Here is a 20,207-nt window from a genome sequence, read left to right as displayed (position 1 = left end):
ATTTTTGGAGCCCATACCTGCCGGAGAGGGGCACCTGGGTGGGCACAACCCACCAGGGCGCGCCCCCTCTCTTGGCGCGCCCAAGTGGGTTATCCCCACCCGGTGGCCCCGCTGACCCTGAAACGGACGCTATAAAATCACATTATTCCAGAAAAAATCAAGGAGAAAGAATTATCGCGATCCACGAGGCGGAGCCGCCGTCACCTCCTGTTCTTCATCGGGAGGCCAGATCTGGAGTCCGTTTGGGGCTCCGGAGAGGGGGATGTTCGTTCTTCATCATCACCAACCCTTCTCCATTGCCAATTCCATGATGCTCCCCACCGGGAGTGAGTACTTCCTTTGTAGGCTCGCTGGTCGGTGAGGAGTTGGATGAGATTCATCATGTAATCGAGTTAGTTTTGTTAGGGCTTGATCCCTAGTATCCACTATGTTCTAAGATTGATGTTGCTATGACTTTGCCATGCTTAATGCTTGTCACTTTGGGCCCGGGTGCCATGACCTCAGATCGGAACCATATATGTTATCATCATTATATCCATGTTTTAGATCCGATCTTGCAAGTTATAGTCACCTACTACGTGTTATGATCCGGCAACCCCGGAGTGACAATAGTCGAGACCACTCCCGGTGATGATCGTAGTTTGAGGAGTTCATGTATTCACTATGTGTTAATGCTTTGTTCCGGTTCTCTATTAAAAGGAGGCCTTAATATCCCTTAGTTTCCAATATGGACCCTGCTGCCACGGGAGGGTAGGACACATGATGTCATGCAAGTTCTTTCCATAAGCACGTATGACTATTTACAGAATACATGCCTACATTATATTGATGAACTAGAGCTAGTGCCGTATCGCCCTAGGTTATAACTATCTCATGATGAATATCATCCAACAAGTCACCGATCCAATGCCTACGAATTTATCTTATATTGTTCTTGCTAAGTTACTAGTGCTATCATCATTGTTACACTTGCTACAAAATTACTGCTATCACTATTACCGTTACTTTTGCTGCTGTCACTACTATCAAAACTATCATATTACTTTGGTACTGATTACTTGCTGCACACAATTAATCTCCAGCTGTGGTTGAATTGACAACTCAGCTGCTAATACCTTCAAATATTCTTTGGCTCCCCTTCTGTCGAATCTATAAATTTGGGTTGAATACTCTACCCTCGAAAATTGTTGCAATCCCCTATACTTGTGGGTTATCAAGACACTTTTCTGGCGCTGTTGCCGGGGAGCATAGCTATATTTGTTGAGTCATTTGGGATTATTACCACTTTATCACTATGAAGAATCTGAAGGATGCTAAGAATAAGGTATTTCCCTCAAAGACGAGGGGAGGTAAGGAACTGTCATCCAGTTCTGCTTTAGATTCACCTTCTATTATAAGTAAACTTGTGACACCACCACATGCTATCAATTCTAATATGTCACAAGTTATTGATGATACTACTTCTACTATGAATGATGCTAGTACCTTGCTTGATAATGATGATGTGCCACTTGGTGAATTTCTTGATGAACAAATTGCTAGAGTAATACAACATGATGTTGTTGAATCTGATGATGAGCTTGAAACTGAAACTCCTGAAACACCTGCTAGAACTAGCCTTCCTAGATATGAATTGCCTAAGGTACCAGAAGGTTATGTTATGAATGAGGAGACAACTAGAGATATTCTTGCTTGTAAGGATAGAGATGATCTAGAGAAATTATTATGCAAGTATAAAGAAAATCTCTGAATGCTAGAATGAAATATGATCCTAAGTTTGCTACTTCACCTATCTTTATTGATGATAAGGATTATGAATTCTCTGTCAACCCAGAGTTAATTTCTTTGGTTGAATCTGATCCTTTCCATGGTTATGAAACTGAAACTGTTGTGGCACATCTCATTAAAGGGTGATGCTAAAGCTTGGTACAATACTCTTGCTCCTCGTTGTGTGCGTAGTCCCCAGGATATGATTTATTACTTCTCTGAAAAATATTTCCCTGCTCATAAGAAACAAGCTGCCTTATAGGAAATATTTAACTTTATGCAAACTGAAGAAGAGAGTCTCCCACAAGCTTGGGGGAGGCTTTGCTAGTTACTTAATGCTTTGCCTGATCATCCTCTTAAGAAAAATGAAATACTTGACATCTTCTATAATGGACTAACCAATTCTTCTAGGGATTTCCTAGATAGTTGTGCTAGTTGTGTTTTCAGGGAACGAACTATTGGACAAGCTGAAGAACTATTGAATAACATATTGAAAAATTATGATGATTGGACTCTTCCTGAACCACCTCCTAAACCCACTCCGAAGAAGAGGGGTATATATATCTCAGTCCTGAAGATATGCAAGAGGCAAAGAAATCAATGAAGGAAAAAGGTATTAAAGCTGAGGATGTTAAAAATCTACCTCCTATTGAAGAAATGCATGCGCTTAATACGCCACCATTGCCTAAGGTGGTAGAGGTAAATTCTTTAATGAAGTTCAATGATAATGATAATCCTCACAATATGCATCCTATCCAATGTCGTTATGAGTTTGAAAACTATATTAGAAAACAAGATCACTTCAATGCAAATGTTATGAAACGATTGAAATACAATTCGGATATGATTGCTCGCTTGAGTGACTTGTTATTTAGAATTTGAAATGATGTTAGAGGTGTTGTAAAACATGCTTCTATGGTTCAAGCTCAGTTAGAACAAGTTGCTAAATCTCAAAGAGAATTTCTTGACGAAATGAATAATAATATACATGACTTTGGTGTTAGAGTTGCAACTAGAGGAGGTAAAATGACTCAGGAACCACTTTATCCCGAGGGATACCCAAAAAGAATTGAACAATATTCACAAAGAAATAATATTGATGCACCTAGTCCTTCTAAAAAGAAAAAGAAAAAGAAATGATAGGACTTTGCATGCTTCTAGTGAACCTGAAATAGAAAAACCTCCTGATAATGATAATGAAACTTCTATCTCTGATGCTGAAACTCAATCTGGTAATGAACACTCACCTAGTGATAATGAAAAAGATAATGATGAGGTTCATGAAGACACTCAACCAAATAATAATAAAGAACCAGACAATGATGTTGAGATAGAACCACCTGTTGATCTTGATAACCCACAACCTAAGAATAAAAGATATGATAAAAGAGACTTTGTGGCTAGAGAACACGGTAAAGAAAGAGAACCGTGGGTTCAAAAACCTATGCCTTTTCCACCTAAGTCAACTAAAAAGAAAGATGATGAAGAATTTGAACGCTTTGCTGAAATGCCGAGGCCAGTCTTTTTGCGTACTCGCTTGACTGATATCTTGAAAATGCCTCCTTATGCAAATTATATGAATGACATCATCACTAATAAAAGAAAAATACCAAAAGCTGAAATCTCGACTATGCTTGCTAATTGTACTTTTAAAGATGGAGTACCTAAAAAACTTGGAGATCCGGGAATACCAACTATACCTTGCTCCATCAAAAAGAATTATGTGAAAACTGCTTTGTGTGATTTAGGAGCTGGTGTTACTGTTATGCCTTTCTCTTTATATAAAAGAATTGATTTGAATAAACTCACACCTACTGAAATATCTTTACAAATGGCTGACAAATCAACTGCCATACCTATCGGTATTTGTGAGGATGTGTCCGTTGTTGTTGCTAATGTTACTATTTTGACTGACTTTGTTATACTTGAGATGCCCGAGGACGACAACATGTCGATTATCCTTGGTAGACCCTTGTTGAATACTACAGGGGCTGTTATTGATTGCAATAAAAGCAAGACCGCTTTTCATATCAATGGTAATGAGCATACGGTGCACTTTCCGAAGAAACAATTCCAAGTGAATGGTATTAGTGTTATTGAAAAATCTCCGACAATCACTATTGGAAGTTTTAAAATACCTCTACCTACTGTCAAAAAGAAATATGAAATGCTTATCGTTGGGGACATTCATATCCCCATTGAGGTAACTTCGTGATTTACGAAATTTCTTCGGTTTCATGCTAATCGAAAGTGGTTGTTAATAAGACCTGATCAACCTTATTAATGAATCATTTTTTAGAGGTATGAAGTTGATGAATTTAGTAAGAACTACCTTCTGTCCTTACTTTTTATTCTCTGTTTTTATTAGTTAAATAAAATAAAATGCCATGTTTTGTCTGTTTTCTGAATTTCTCGTGCAATAAAAAATGACCCAAAAATAAAAGTTCTCAGAATGCTCTGAAAATTTAATATGATTTTTTTTCTGAATATTTCTAAATTTCTGGTGCAAATAATATCAAAGGGAGGTGCACCAGGTGGGCACAATCCACCTGGGCGCGCCAGGACCCCCAAGCATGCCCTGGTGGGTTGTGGTCCCCACGTGGCACCCCTCACTTATCCCTTCATCCCACATCATCACTTACCTCCAGAAAAAAAAACTCCATTGCTCTCTCTCCCATGTTCTTGCTCTCAAACCCGCGGATTTCGATCTCTTTGCTCAAAGCTCCTTTCTGAAACTGTTTCGGGGGATTGTTGCTTGTTATGTGACTCCACCATTTCTCCAGTTAGTTTTTGTTTTAGTGGTTTATATTTTGAATAATTAGCTACTCTTGGTGCTGATGTAGATGAGCTTGCATGTTGAATTCTTAGAGTTCTAAGTAGTTTGAATGCTTGATATGGCCTCTATGTATCTCTATGAGTAGTTGCTATCAATTTAATAAAGTTTTGTTGACAAATTTTTGTCACCCAAAATTTTTCAGAAAATTGTACACGAACATGATGAACCTATCTGGAAGGAGTTCTTCGAGGAGAAGATCCTCGGGGGCATCTTCTAGTGACTGTTCCACTCGCCGGTCTTATGTCGAACCAAGTGAAAGTTCCACACGAGATGATGCCACCAAAACATGCTTATGGCCTTGCGATGATTATATGGTGCATGTGGGCATTAAGGAGGAATTCGAGAATATGTTCACAATGCCGGTCTCAGTCCCTACATTTCAGATAAGTGTGAACAACGCCGTATTCTCACTGAATCATTTGTCAAAGGATTTAAATTCCTTCCCCGTGAGTCTAGGGTGTCTTTTATGCTTTATGATAATCCATTTACCATCTCACTAGAGAATTTTACTTACCACTGCAAACTCCCGTTTTGGGGTTCACTTGATGAACCGCCAAAGGCTGAGTACCAATCATTCTTGATTAGTCTTTGCTATGGTGAGACAAGGGGAGTGACACAAGGTAGAATAAAGAGTATTCATTTTCCCGCAATTCAGTACTTTGCATTATTTAACGGGAAATGCATAGTAGGCAAGCAAGACTGTAGTATGCTTTGTGCTCCAGAATTGAGCCTCATACACACCGCTCTCACCGGTGAAAGGAATTATAACCTTGGAGCAATTGTTGCACGCAGACTTCAGCATAACACTAACAGTGGCTATTTCTATGGTGGAATATATGCCACGCGTTTAGCATGAGGGTTGGGTGTTTCGCCTTTGATCTTTGATCCTATCCAACCCACGCAGTATTTAGATTTTAACACCTTAAAAGACCATAAGATCCTTAAGGGAAAGATCGATAACTTCACTTACAATCTATTGTTTAACCAAAAATCCGTTGTGCACACATATTTGCCCGCGCCTGCTCTTTTTGACTATCACAGCAAGGGAATATATTTTGTTCTTGAGAGTGAGGCCTAAGCTCACAACGCAGCAGTGGAGGCAGCACGGTATGCTGAGGCATCCGCACCGAGAGCCTCTGTGAGCTACCACACCAACTACTATCCAGGCTACTGATCGACTACCAAGTTAGGCCAAAAGCCTAAGCTTGGGGGAGTACGTGTTTCTCACCGAAATTACATTCATGTCCACTTATTTTCATTTGTCGGTGTTCACACTTTTTCATTGTATCATCCATGCTTAGATTTATTTTCTTGCTTTCTTCTTGTGTGTTTGAAAAACCTTAGAAAAAACAAAAAAAATAGTTGTAGTGGTTTACTTTCTATGCATGCTTAGTAGTAGCATTAAAAAGAAAACCCCAAAGGATTTCCTTGTTCTTCTTTTGCTTGTTGGGAGCTTTCTCGTGTAAATAGTTTTTCTCGTTTTTGCTTTTCCCTTTTATTTGCTTGTTCAAGAAAACCCAAAACTCCAAAAATATTTCAGTGTGTTTCTCTGAATTTCTTTTCTTTTTGTTCGAATCTTACCGAGGAGAAGACCATAATGAAAATGTTGAGTGGCTCTCATATGAATAAATGTTAATCTAATAAAGAACCCATTTGACCTTGTCTTCTCCTGTTGAATAAAATGTTTGCAGATTCCAGCTTAGTCCATGGCACTATTGCACTATTATTATTTTCACATCGTTCGGTCGTGCAAGTGAAAGGCAATAATGACGACATTCAATGAACTGGCCGTGGCATAGAGAAACGGGTATGAACTCGACTTGTTCTGTTTGTGTAAATATGTTTAACCTAGTATCCATGATTCAGCCCATTATGATTAAACATGTTTGCAATGACAATTAGAGATTATAGTTTCTCATGCCATGCATAAGTAGCTAGGAGTGGATAATGATTTATCTTGGATATCAACATTGTGTTAAAATGATTGTGATGTAGTATGATGATATGGTATCCTCCTCTGAATGTTCGAGTGGCTTGACTTGGCACATGTTCATGCATGTAGTTGAATCAAAACCAACATAGCCTCTATGATATTTATGTTCATGGTGTTCAGATCCTACTCATGCTAGTGTCCAATGTTACTTATGCATAATGCATGTTTATGACCGTTGTTGCTCTCTAGCTAGCCACTTGTCAATCTAATTGCTAGCCTTCGCCTGTACTAAGTGGGCTGCTTGTACATCAAAAACCTTGAACCCAAAGTTATTCCAGATGAGTCCACCATACCTACCTATATGCGGTATTACCCTGCTGTCCTAAGTAAATTTGCATGTGCCACCTCTAAAAACTTCAAATAAATATCCTTTTGTGTGCCTGGATCATTCATGGAACGACAGGAGGTGGTCGGTATCTTCCATGCTAAGCGGATTATTCTCAGGTCGAGTGTTCATTCACTCGCCATCGCACGAGAACAGGGCGGTAATAGGGATGCCCAGTCCCGAACTCAAAAATGCAAATAATTAAACAAAACTCCCCCGGGACTGTTGTTGGTTTGGATGGCACCCGTTGTTTCGGACAAGCTGTGGAATGTGATTGTTGGTGGAGGGGGAGTAAACCTTTACTTTTATCGCTTGGGAACCGCCACTAGCGTGCTTAGCATGGAATATATTGATAACTGATGGTCGTGAAGTAAATGAGAAGGGTGCATGTCTCAAAATATCATTTACCTCTATTTTAAAACTTGAGCTCTGGCACCTCTACAAATCATTGCTTCCCTCTGCGAAGGGACTATCTATTTACTTTTATGTTGTGTCACCACCTTCTAAAACAAGCGCTAGAAACTGAGAGCACAGCTGTCATGACTTATGCATTGTGTGTAGCTAATGTTGGGTGCATCATGACTCGATCTTTTCTACCATGAATTACAATGTTTAGTCGCTGCTTGAACTTTGCAGGTGCTCTGCATTTATGTTTTGCGGTCTCAGAAAGGGCTAGCAAGATACCCCTATTGTCATATTATATCATGGTTGTTTTGACAATGTGTTGCCATTTGAGATACCTTATTATTGCTCACTAGCTGATTATTGATATGAGTCAATATAGTCTTTAAGAGTTATCGTCGCCATGGTTAGTTATAATGTTGGATGAAAACTTGGGTGTTGCTTGATACGTCTCCAACGTATCTATAATTTTTGATTGTTCCATGCTATTATATTACCTGTTTTGGATGTTTATGGGCTTTATTATACACTTTTATATTATTTTTGGGACTAACCTATTAACCGGAGGCCCAGCCCAAATTTTTGTTTTCTTGCCTATTTCAGTGTTTCAAAGAAAAGGAATATCAAACGGATTCCAAACGGAATGAAACCTTCGGGAGAGTTATTTTTGGAACGGAAGTAATCTAGGAGACTTGGAGTAGACGTCAGGGAAGCTTCAAGGTGGCCACGAGGCAGGGAGGCGCGCCTGCCCCCTAGGCGCGCCCCCACCCTCATGGCTCCCCTGACTGACTTCTTTCGCCTATATATATCCATATACCCTAAAACATCAGGGAACAGAATAGATCGGGAGTTCCGCCGCCGCAAGCCTCTGTAGCCACCAAAAACCAATCGGGACCCTGTTCCGGCACCCTGCCGGAGGGGGAATCCCTCACCAGTGGCCATCTTCATCATCACAGTGCTCTCCATGACGAGGAGGGAGTAGTTCACCCTCGGGGCTGAGGGTATGTACCAGTAGCTATGTGTTTGATCTCTCTCTCTCTCTCTCGTGTTCTTGAGGTGAAACGATCTTGATGTATCGCGAGCTTTGCTATTACAGTTGGATCTTATGATGTTTCTCCCCCTCTACTCTCTTGTAATGGATTGAGTTTTCCCTTTGAAGTTGTTTTATCGGATTGAGTCTAAGGATTTGAGAACACTTGATGTATGTCTTGCATGTGCTTATCTGTGGTGACAATGGGATATCATGTGATCCACTTGATGTATGTTTTGGTGATCAACTTGTGGGTTCAGTGACCTTGTGAACTTATGCATAGGGGTTGGCACATGTTTTCGTCTTGACTCTCCGATAGAAACTTTAGGGCACTCTTTGAAGTACTTTGTGTTGGTTTGAATAGATGAACCTGAGATTGTGTGATGCATATCGTATAATCATACCCATGGATACTTGAGGTGACATTGGAGTATCTAGGTGACATTAGGGTTTTGGTTGATTTGTGTCTTAAGGTGTTATTCTAGTATGAACTCTATGATAGATCGAACGGAAAGAATAGCTTCATGTTATTTTACTACGGACTCTTGAATATATCGATCAGAAAGGATAACTTTGAGGTGGTTTCGTACCCTACCATAATCTCTTCGTTTGTTCTCCGCTATTAGTGACTTTGAAGTGACTCTTTGTTGCATGTTGAGGGATAGTTATATGATCCAATTATGTTATTATTGTTGAGAGAACTTGCACTAGTGAAAGTATGAACCCTAGGCCTTGTTTCCTAGCATTGCAATACCATTTACACCCACTTTTATCATTAGTTACCTTGCTGTTTTTATATTTTCAGATTACAAAAACTTATATCTACCATCCAAATTGCACTTGTATCACCATCTCTTCGCCAAACTAGTGCACCTATACAATTTACCATTGTATTGGGTGTGTTGGGGACACAAGATACTCTTTGTTATTTGGTTGCAGGGTTGTTTGAGAGAGACCATCTTCATCCTACGCCTCCCACGGATTGATAAACCTTAGGTCATCCACTTGAGGGAAATTTGCTACTGTCCTACAAACCTCTGCACTTGGAGGCCCAACAACGTCTACAAGAAGAAGGTTGCGTAGTAGACATCATTGTTTAAGATTATTTATGCAAACAAGAGCAAAAGAGTTGGTAGAAGTTTTTCTTTTTCACTTTAATTTTGTCAACTGAATTGCTTGAGGACAAGCAAAGGTTTAAGCTTGGGGGAGTTGATACGTCTCCAACGTATCTACTTTTCCTAACGCTTTTCCTCTTGTTTTGGACTCTAATTTGCATGATTTGAATGAAACTAACCCCAGACTGATGCTGTTTTCAGCAGAACTACCATGGTGTTGTTTTTGTGTTGAAATAAAAGTTCTCGGAATGGAACGAAACTTTGCGAGGAACTTTTACATAATAAATAAGAATTTTTGGAGCCAAGACCTGCCAGAGAGGGGCACCTGGGTGGGCACAACCCACCAGGGAGCCCCCTTCTCCTGGCGCACCCAGGTGGGTTGTCCCCACCTGGTGGCCCTGAAACCGACGCTATAAAATCACATTATTCCAGGAGAAATCAAGGAGAAAGAATTATCACGATCCACGAGACGGAGTCGCAATCACCTCCCGTTCTTCATTGGGAGGCCAGATCTGGAGTCCGTTTGGGGCTCCGGAGAGGGGGATCTTCGTTCTTCATCATCACAAACCCTTCTCCATCGCCAATTCCATGATGCTCCCCATCGGGAGTAAGTAATTCCTTCGTAGGCTCGCTGGTCGGTGAGGAGTTGGATGAGATTCATCATGTAATCGAGCTAGTTTTGTTAGGGCTCGATCCCTAGTATCCACTATGTTCTAAGATTGATGTTGCTATGACTTTGCCATGCTTAATGCTTGTCACTTTGGGCCCGGGTGCCATAAACTCAGATCTGAACCATATATGTTATCATCATTATATCCATGTTTTAGATCCGATCTTGCAAGTTATAGTCACCTACTACATGTTATGACCCGGCAACCCCGGTGTGACAATAGTCGGGACCACTCCCTGTGATGACCGTAGTTTGAGGAGTTCATGTATTCACTATGTGTTAATGCTTTGTTCCAGTTCTCTATTAAAAGGAGGCCTTAATATCCCTTAGTTTCCAATATGGACCCTGCTGCTACGGGAGGGTTGGACAAAAGATGTCATGCAAGTTCTTTCCATAAGCACGTATGACTATTTACGGAATACATGCCGACATTATATTGACGAACTGAAGCTAGTGTCGTATCGCCCTAGGTTATACAAGTCACCAATCCAATGCCTACGAATTTATCTTATATTGTTCTTGCTAAGTTACTACTACTATCATCAACGTTACACTTGCTACAAAATTACTGCTATCACTGTTATCGTTACTATTGCTGCTTTCACTACTATCAAAACTATCATATTACTTTGGTACTGATTGCTTGTTGCAGATAATTAATCTCCAGGTGTGGTTGAATTGACAACTCAGCTGCTAATACCTTCAAATATTCTTTGGCTCCCCTTGTGTCGAGTCTATAAATTTGGGTTGAATACTCTACCCTCGAAAACTGTTGCGACCCCCTATACTTGTGGGTTATCAGAATAAATTTAGCAACAATGTAATTAGCATAATCAGCATACCATAGAGTATTACGAGAAGCAGTTTTGACATCTAATTGTTCATTAGGAAAGCTATCATCAATAGGCAGTGGGTCATCAAGAACATCTTCTAACCTAGACAACTTGTCTGCAACGGGGTTCTGAGCTCCCTTTATATCAATAATATGCAAATCAAATTCTTGTAACAAGAGAACCCATCTAATAAGTCTAGGTTTAGCATATTTCTTTTCCATAAGATATTTAATAGCAGCATGATCAGTGTGAACAGTTACTTTAGAATCAACAATATAAGACCTGAACATATCACAAGCAAAAACAACTGCTAAAATTCTTTTCAATAGTAGCATAATTTCTCTGGGCACTGCCTAGAGTTTTACTAGCATAATGAATAACATTTAATTTCTTATGAACTCTTTGCCCTAGAAAAGCACCAACAACATAATCACTAGCATCGCACATAATTTCAAAGGGTAAATTCCAATCAGGTGGCTGAAAAATAGGTGCAAAATCAAGGATTTCTGAAGTTTTTCAAATGCTTCTACACAATCATCATCAAAAACAAAAGGAACATCCTTTTACCAGAGATTAGTGAGAGGCCTAGAAATTTTAGAGAAGTCTTTAATATGTTGGGGATCGTAGCAGAATTTTAAAATTTTCTACGATCACCAAGATCCATCTATGGAGTCTACTAGCAACGAGGGGAAAGGAGTGCATCTACATACCCTTGTAGATCGCGAGCAGAAGCGTTCTAGTGAACAGGGTTGATGGAGTCGTACTCGTCGTGATCCAAATCACTGATGACCAAGCGCCGAACGGACGGCACCTCCACGTTCAACACACGTACGGAGCAGTGACGTCTCCTCCTTCTTGATCCAGCAAGGGGGAAGGAGAGGTTGATGGAGATCCAGCAGCACGACGGCGTGGTGGTGGAAGTAGCGGGGATCCCGGCAGGGCTTCGCCAAGCGCAAGCGGGAGGGAGAGGTGTTGCAGGGGGAGAGGGAGGCGCCAGGGGCTGTTGTACTGCTGCCCTCCCTCTCCCCACTATTTATAGGGGTCCTGGGGGGCGCCGGCCAAGGGGGTGGCTTGCCCCCCAAGGCAAGTGGGGCGCCCCCTACCCCTAGGGTTTCCAACCCTAGGCGCAGGGGGAGGCCCAAGGGGGGCGCCCCAGCCCACTAAGGACTGGTTCCCTTCCCACTTCAGCCCATGGGGCCCTCCGGGATAGGTGGCCCCACCCGGTGGACCCCCGGGACCCTTCCGGTGGTCCCGGTACAATACCGATAACCCCCGAAACTTTCCCGGTGGCCGAAACTGGACTTCCTATATATAATTCTTCACCTCCGGACCATTCCGGAACTCCTCGTGACATCCGGGGTCTCATCCGGGACTCCGAACAACTTTCGGGTTTCCGCATACTAATGTCTCTACAACCCTAGCGTCACCGAACCTGAAGTGTGTAGACCCTACGGGTTCGGGAGACATGCAGACATGACCGAGACGCCTCTCCGGTCAATAACCAACAGCGGGATCTGGATACCCATGTTGGCTCCCACATGTTCCACGATGATCTCATCAGATGAACCACGATGTCGAGGATTCAATCAATCCCGTATACAATTCCCTTTGTCAATCGGTACGTTACTTGCCCGAGATTCGATCGTCGGTATCCCAATACCTTGTTCAATCTCGTTACCGGCAAGTCACTTTACTCGTACCGTAATGCATGATCCCGTGGCTAAGTCCTTAGTCACATTGAGCTCATTATGATGATGCATTACCGAGTGGGCCCAGAGATACCTCTCCGTCATACGGAGTGACAAATCCCAGTCTCGATCCGTGCCAACTCAACAGACACTTTCGGAGATACCCGTAGTGCACCTTTATAGTCACCCAGTTACGTTGTGACGTTTGGTACACCCAAAGCACTCCTACGGTATCCGGGAGTTGCACGATCTCATGGTCTAAGGAAATGTACTTGACATTGGAAAAGCTCTAGCAAACGAACTACACGATCTTTTGTGCTATGCTTAGGATTGGGTCTTGTCCATCACATCATTCTCCTAATGATGTGATCCCGTTATCAATGACATCCAATGTCCATAGTCAGGAAACCATGACTATCTGTTGATCAATGAGCTAGTCAACTAGAGGCTTACTAGGGACACGTTGTGGTCTATGTATTCACACATGTATTACGATTTCCGGATAACACAATTATAGCATGAACAATAGACAATTATCATGAACAAGGAAATATAATAATAACCATTTTATTATTGCCTCTAGGGCATATTTCCAACATAATAAACCTCCTATAGAAACCAGCATGACCAAGAAAGCTTCTTATACCTTTGATATCTTTAGGACACGACATCTTTTCAATAACATCTAGTTTAGCTTTATCAACTTCAATACCTCTTTCGGAAATTTTATGCCCCAAGACAATACCTTCATTAACCATAAAGTGTCCCTTCTCCCAATTCAAGACAAGATTAGTTTATTCACATCTCTGCAAAACTCGAGCAAGGTTGCTTAAGAAATCATCAAAAGAAGTTCCGTAAACGGAGAAATCATCCATGAAAACCTGAACAATCTTTTCATAAAAATCAGAGAATATAACAGTCATACATCTTTGAAATGTTGCAGGTGCATTGCATTAACCAAAAGGCATACGTCTATAAGCAAAGGTGCCGAAAGGGCAAATAAAAGTGGTCTTCTCCTGATCATCTTTTGACACAAGTATTTGAGAAAAACCAGAATAACCATCTAGAAAGCAAAAATGTGTATGTTTGGATAGTCTTTCTAGCATTTGATCAATAAAAGGTAGAGGGTAATGATCTTTTCTAGTAGCTTTATTCAATTTGCAAAAATCGATTACCATTCTATAACCTGTAACAATTCTTTGTGGGATCAATTCATTCTTATCATTAGGAACAACAGTAATACCTCCCTTCTTAGGGACACAATGAACAGGACTTAGCCATGTACTATCAGCAACGGGATAAATTATACCTGCCTCCAGAAGCTTTAGTATTTCATTTCTTACCACTTCCTTCATCTTAGGATTTAACCGTCGTTGGTGATCAACAACTAGTTTAGCATCATGCTCCAAATTAATTTTGTGCTGACATAGAGTGGGACTAATGCCCTTAAGATCATCAAGAGTATATCCAACGGCGGCACGGTGCTTCTTCAGAGTTTCCAATAATTTCTTTTCTTCATGCTCTGAAAGGTTAGCACTAATAATAACATGATATATCTTCTTTTCATCGAGATAAGCATATTTCAAAGTATCAGGTAATTGTTTAAGCTCAAACACGGGATCACCCTTAGGTGGAGGAGGATCCCCCAAGGATTTCAACAGGCAAATTGTGTTTCAAAACAGGCCCTTGATTAAAGAATATTTCATATATTTCCCTTCTTTCATTCATAAACATATCATTTTCATGGTCTAGCAAATATTGTTCTATAGGATCAGTTGGAGGCATGGCAATAGAAGCAAGACTGATAATTTCATCCTTACTAGGCAATTCTTTATCATGGGGTTGTCTACGAAATTTAGAGAAATTAAAATCATGAGAAATATCCCCTAAACCAACAGTAACAATATCTTTATCGCAGTCTATCTTAGCATTAACAGTATTCAAGAAAGGTCTACCAAATATAATGGAACAAAAATTATCTTGTGGGGAACCAAGTGTTGGGGAATGTAGTATTTCAAAAATTTCCTACGATCACGCAAGATCTATCTAGGAGATGCATAGCAACAAAACGGGTGAGTGTGTCCACGTACCCTCGTAGACCGTAAGCAGAAGCATTTAGTAATGCGGTTGATGTAGTCGAACGTCTTCACGGTCCAACCGATCCAAGTACCGAATGTACGGCACCTCCGTATTCAGCACACGTTCAGCACGATGACGTCCCTCGAGCTCTTGATCCAGTTGAGGACGAGGGAGAGTTCCGTCAGCACGACGGCATGACGAAGGTGATGATGGAGTTACCCGCGCAGGGCTTCGCCTAAGCACTACGACGATATGACTGAGGTGTTAAACTGTGGAGGGGGGCACCGCACACGACTAAGAGATTGTCTGTTTTGCTTTGGGGTGCCCCCTGGCCACGTATATAAAGGAGGGAGGGAGAGAGGCCAGCGGCCAGGAGGGGTGCCCCAAGGGGGGAGTCCTACTTGGACTAGAGTCCAAGTAGGATTCGCCCCCACCCCTTTTCCTTTCTTCCACCGAAGGGAAAGGAAGGAGGGAGAAGGAGAAGGAAGGAGGGGGTCGCGCCCCCACCCCTTGTCCAATTCGGTTTGGGCAGGGGGGAGGCGTGTGCCACCTCATGGCCCTTCTTCCCTCTCTCCAGTAAAGCCCACTAAGGCCCATTAACTTCTCCGGGGGTTCCGGTAACCCCTCGGTACTCCGGAAAAATACCCGGATCACTTGGAACCATTCTAATGTCCGAATATAACCTTCCAATATACAAATCTTTACCTCTCAACCATTTCGAGATTCCTCGTCATGTCCGTGATCTCATCCGGGACTCCGAACAAACTTCGGTCATCAAATCACATAACTCATAATACAAATGTTCATCGAACGTTAAGCGTGTGGACCCTACGGGTTCGAGAACTATGTAGACATGACCGAGACTTATCTCCGATCAATAACCAATAGCGGAACCTGGATGCTCATATTGGCTCCTACACATTCTACGAAGATCTTTATCGGTTAAACCGCATAACAACATACGTCATTCCCTTTGTCATCGGTATGTTACTTGCCCGAGATTCGATCGTCGGTATCATCATACCTAGTTCAATCTCGTTACCGACAAGTCGCTTTACTCGTTCCGTAATGCATCATCCTGTAACTAACTCATTAGTCACATTGCTTGCAAGGCTCATAGTGATGTGCATTACCGAGAGGGCCCAGAGATACCTCTCCGATACACAGAGTGACAAATCCTAATCTCGATCTATGCCAACCCAACAAACACCATCGGAGACACCTGTAGAACATCTTTATAATCACCCAGTTACGTTGTGACGTTTGATAGCACACAAGGTGTTCCTCCGGTATTTGGGAGTTGCATAATCTCATAGTCAAAGGAATATGTATAAGTCATGAAGAAAGCAATAGCAATAAAACTAAACGATCAACATGCTAAGCTAACGGATGGGTCTTCTCCATCACATCATTCTCCTAATGATGTGATCCCGTTCATCAAATGACAACACATGCCTATGGTCAGGAAACTTAACCACCTTTGATTAACGAGCTAGTCAAGTAGAGGCATACTAGGGACACTCTGTTTTGTCTATGTATTCACACATGTACTAAGTTTCTGGTTAATACAATTGTAGCATGAATAATAAACATTTATCACGATATAAGGAAATATAAATAACAACTTTATTATTGCCTAGAGGGCATATTTCCTTCAGTCTCCCACTTGCACTAGAGTCAATAATCTAGTTCAGATCGTCATGTGATTTAATACCAGTAGTTCACATCTTTATGTGATCAGTTCACATATCCATGTGACTAACACCCAAAGGGTTTACTAGAGCCAATAATCTAGTTCACATCGCTATGTGATTAACACCCAAAGAGTGATCATGTTTTGCTTGTGAGAGAAGTTTAGTCAAGGGTCTGCCACATTCAGAGCCGTATCTATTTTGCAAATTTTCTATGTCTACAATGCTCTGCACGGGGCTACTCTAGCTAATTGCTTCCACTTTAAATATGTATCCAGATTAAGACTTAGAGTCATTCGGACCAGTGTCAAAGCTTGCATCGACGTAACCCTTTACGGCAAACTTTTTGTCACCTCCATAACTGAGAAACATGTCCTTATTCCACTAAGGATAATTTTGACCGCTGTCCAATGATCCACTCCTAGATCACTATTGTACCCTCTTGCCAAACTCATGGTGAGGTACACAATAGGTCTGCTATACAGCATAGCATACTTTATAGAACCTATGACTGAGGCATAGGGAATGAATTTTCATTCTCTTTCTATTTTCTGCCGTGGTCGGGTTTTGAGTCTTTACTCAAATTCACACCTTACAACTTAGGCAAGAACTCCTTCTTTGACTGATCCATTCTGAACTCTTTCAAAATCTTATCAAGGTATGTACTCATCGAAAGTCTTATCAAGCATCTTGATCTATCTTTATAGATCTTGATGCCCAATATGTAAGTAGCTTCACCGGGGTCTTTCTTTGAAAAACTCCTTTCAAACACTCCTTTATGCTTTCAAGAAAAATTCTACATCATTTCCGATCAACAATATGTCATTCACATATACTTATTAGAAAGGTTGTAGTGCTCCCATTCACTTTCTTATAAATACAAGCTTCACCGCAAGTCTGTATAAAACTATTTACTTGGATCAACTCATCAAAGCATATATTCCAACTCCGAGATGCTTGCACCAGCCCATAGATGGATCGCTGGAGCTTGCACATTTTTTAGCACCTTTAGGATTGACAAAACCTTCTGGTTGGATCATATACAACTCTTCTTTAATAAATCCATTAAGGAATGTAGTTTTGATATCTATTTGCCAGATTTCATAAAATACAGCAATTGCTAACATGATTCGGACAGACTTAAGCATCGATACGAGTTGAGAAAATCTCATAATAGTCAACACCTTGAACTTGTTGAAAACCTTTTGCAACAATTCGAGCATTTTAGATAGTAACACTACCATCAGTGTCTATCTTCCTCTTGAAGATCCATTTATTCTCAATGGCTTGCCGATCATAGGGCAAGTCCATCAAAGTCCATACTTTGTTCTGATACATTGATCCCATCTCAGATTTCATGGCCTCAAGCCATTTCGCGGAATCTGGGCTCATCATCGCTTCGTCATAGTTCGTAGCTTCATCATGGTCTAGTAACATGACTTCCAGAACATGATTACCGTACTACTCTGGTGCGGAACATACTCTGATTGATCTACGAGGTTCGGTAGTAACTTGATCTGAAGTTTTCATGATCATCATCATTAACTTCCTCGCTAATTGGTGTAGGCATCACTAGAACTGATTTCTGTGATGAACTACTTTCCAACTCGAGAGAAGGTACAAATACCTCATCAAGTTCTACTTTCCTCCCACTCACTTCTTTCGTGAGAAACTCCTTCTCTAGAAAGGATCCATTCTTAGCAACGATTATCTTGCCTTCGGATCTGTGATAGAAGGTGTACCCAACAGTTTCCTTTGGGTATCCTATGAAGACGCATTACTCTGATTGGGTTCGAGCTTATCAGGTTGAAGATTTTTCACATAAGCATCGCAGTGCCAAACTTTAAGAAACGACAGCTTAGGTTTCTTGCCAAACCATAGTTCATATAGTGTCATCTCAACGGATTTAGAAGGTGCCCTATTTAATGTGAATGCAGCTGTCTCTAATGCATAATCCTAAAACGATAGTGGTAAATCGGTAAGAGACATCATAGATCGCACCATATCTAATAAAGTATGGTTACAACGTTCGCACACACCATTACGCTGTGGTGTTCCAGGTGGCGTGAGTTGTGAAACTATTCCACATTGTTTTTAAATGAAGGCCAAACTCGTAACTCAGATATTCGCCTCTGCGATCAGATTGTAGAAACTTTATTTTCTTGTTACGATGATTCTCCACTTCACTCTGAAATTCTTTGAACTTTTTCAAACGTTTCAGACTTGTGTTTCATTAAGTAGATATACCCATATCTGCTCAAATCATCTGTGAAGGTCAGAAAATAATGATACCCGCCATGAGCGTCAACACTTATCGGACCGCATACATCAGTATGTATTATTTCCAATAAATAAGTAGCTCGCTCCATTGTTCTGGAGAACGGAGTCTTAGTCATCTTGCCCATGAGGCATGGTTCACAAGCATCAAGTGATTCATAGTCAAGTGATTCCAAAAACCCATCAGCATGGAGTTTCTTCATGCGCTTTACACCAATATGACCTAAACGGCAGTGCCACAAATAAGTTGCACTATCATTATTAACTTTGTATCTTTTGGCTTCAATATTATGAATATGAGTATTACTACGATCGAGATTCAATAAACTATTTACTTTGGATTTATGACCATAGAAGGTTTTATTCATGTAAACATAACAACAATTATTCTCCGTCTTAAATGAATAACCGTATCGCAATAAACATGATCCAATCATATTCATGCTCAACACAAACACCAAATAACATTTATTTAGATCCAACATCCATCCCGAAAGTATAGGGAGTGTGGGATGGTGATCTTATCAACCTTGGAATCACTTCAACATACATCGTCACCTCGCCCTTAACTAGTCTCTGTTTATTTTGCAACTCCTGTTTTGAGTTACTAATCTTAGCAACCGAACCGGTATCAAATACCCTGGGGTTACTATGAACACTAGTAAAGTACACATCAATAACATGTATATCAAATATACCTTTGTTCACTTTGCCATCCTTCTTATCCGCCAAGTATTTGGGGTAGTTCCGATTCCAGTGAACATTCCCTTTTCAGTAGAAGCACTCAGTTTCCGGCTTAGGTCCAGACTTGGGCTTCTTCCAGGGATCATGTAACACCCCGCATGCAACTTGCCATATTTGTAACTCCGACTCTTGCCATTTCCGGCTATGTGTTATGATTTTCCCTCCGTTGTCGGGTTTTGTTTTTCGTTTTTGTATTTTGTCATGTCATGCATTTTTCATATCATGTCATCATGTGCATTGCATTTGCATACGTGTTCGTCTCGTGCATCCGAGCATTTTCCCCGTTGTCCGTTTTGCAATCCGGCGCTCCTATCTCCTCCGGTGCACCCCTCTTGTTTTCTTTCGTGCGTGTGTCAAACTTTCTCGGAATGGACCGAGGCTTGTCAAGTGGCCTTAATATACCACCCGGAGACTACCGGTCAAGTTTCGTTCCATTCGGAGGTCGTTTGGTACTCCAACGGTTAACCGGGCATCCGCAAAGTCCATTTGAGTGTCCAGCAAAAACCCCCTCTAAAATCAGCCCAAAACCCACCAAACTCTCTTCCATGCTCTAGGTCGTTCGATCACGATCGTGTGGGCGAAAACCGCACCTCATTTGGAGCCTCCTAGCTCCCTCTACCTATAAATATGTGGGCATCCCGAAATACATTTGCACACGAAACCCTAGTTCGTTTTCCCCTCGCGCCGCCGGACGTGTCCGCCTCCGGCCGGACGCGTCCACTCCGCCCGCTGCCGCCACGTGGCACGTCGCCGTTCG

Source organism: Triticum aestivum, chromosome 6D (assembly GCF_018294505.1).
Source record: "Triticum aestivum cultivar Chinese Spring chromosome 6D, IWGSC CS RefSeq v2.1, whole genome shotgun sequence".
In the NCBI taxonomy this organism is placed as follows: domain Eukaryota; kingdom Viridiplantae; phylum Streptophyta; class Magnoliopsida; order Poales; family Poaceae; genus Triticum; species Triticum aestivum.
The sequence above is the reverse complement of the archived record's forward strand: the minus strand, read 5'-3'. Positions refer to the sequence as shown.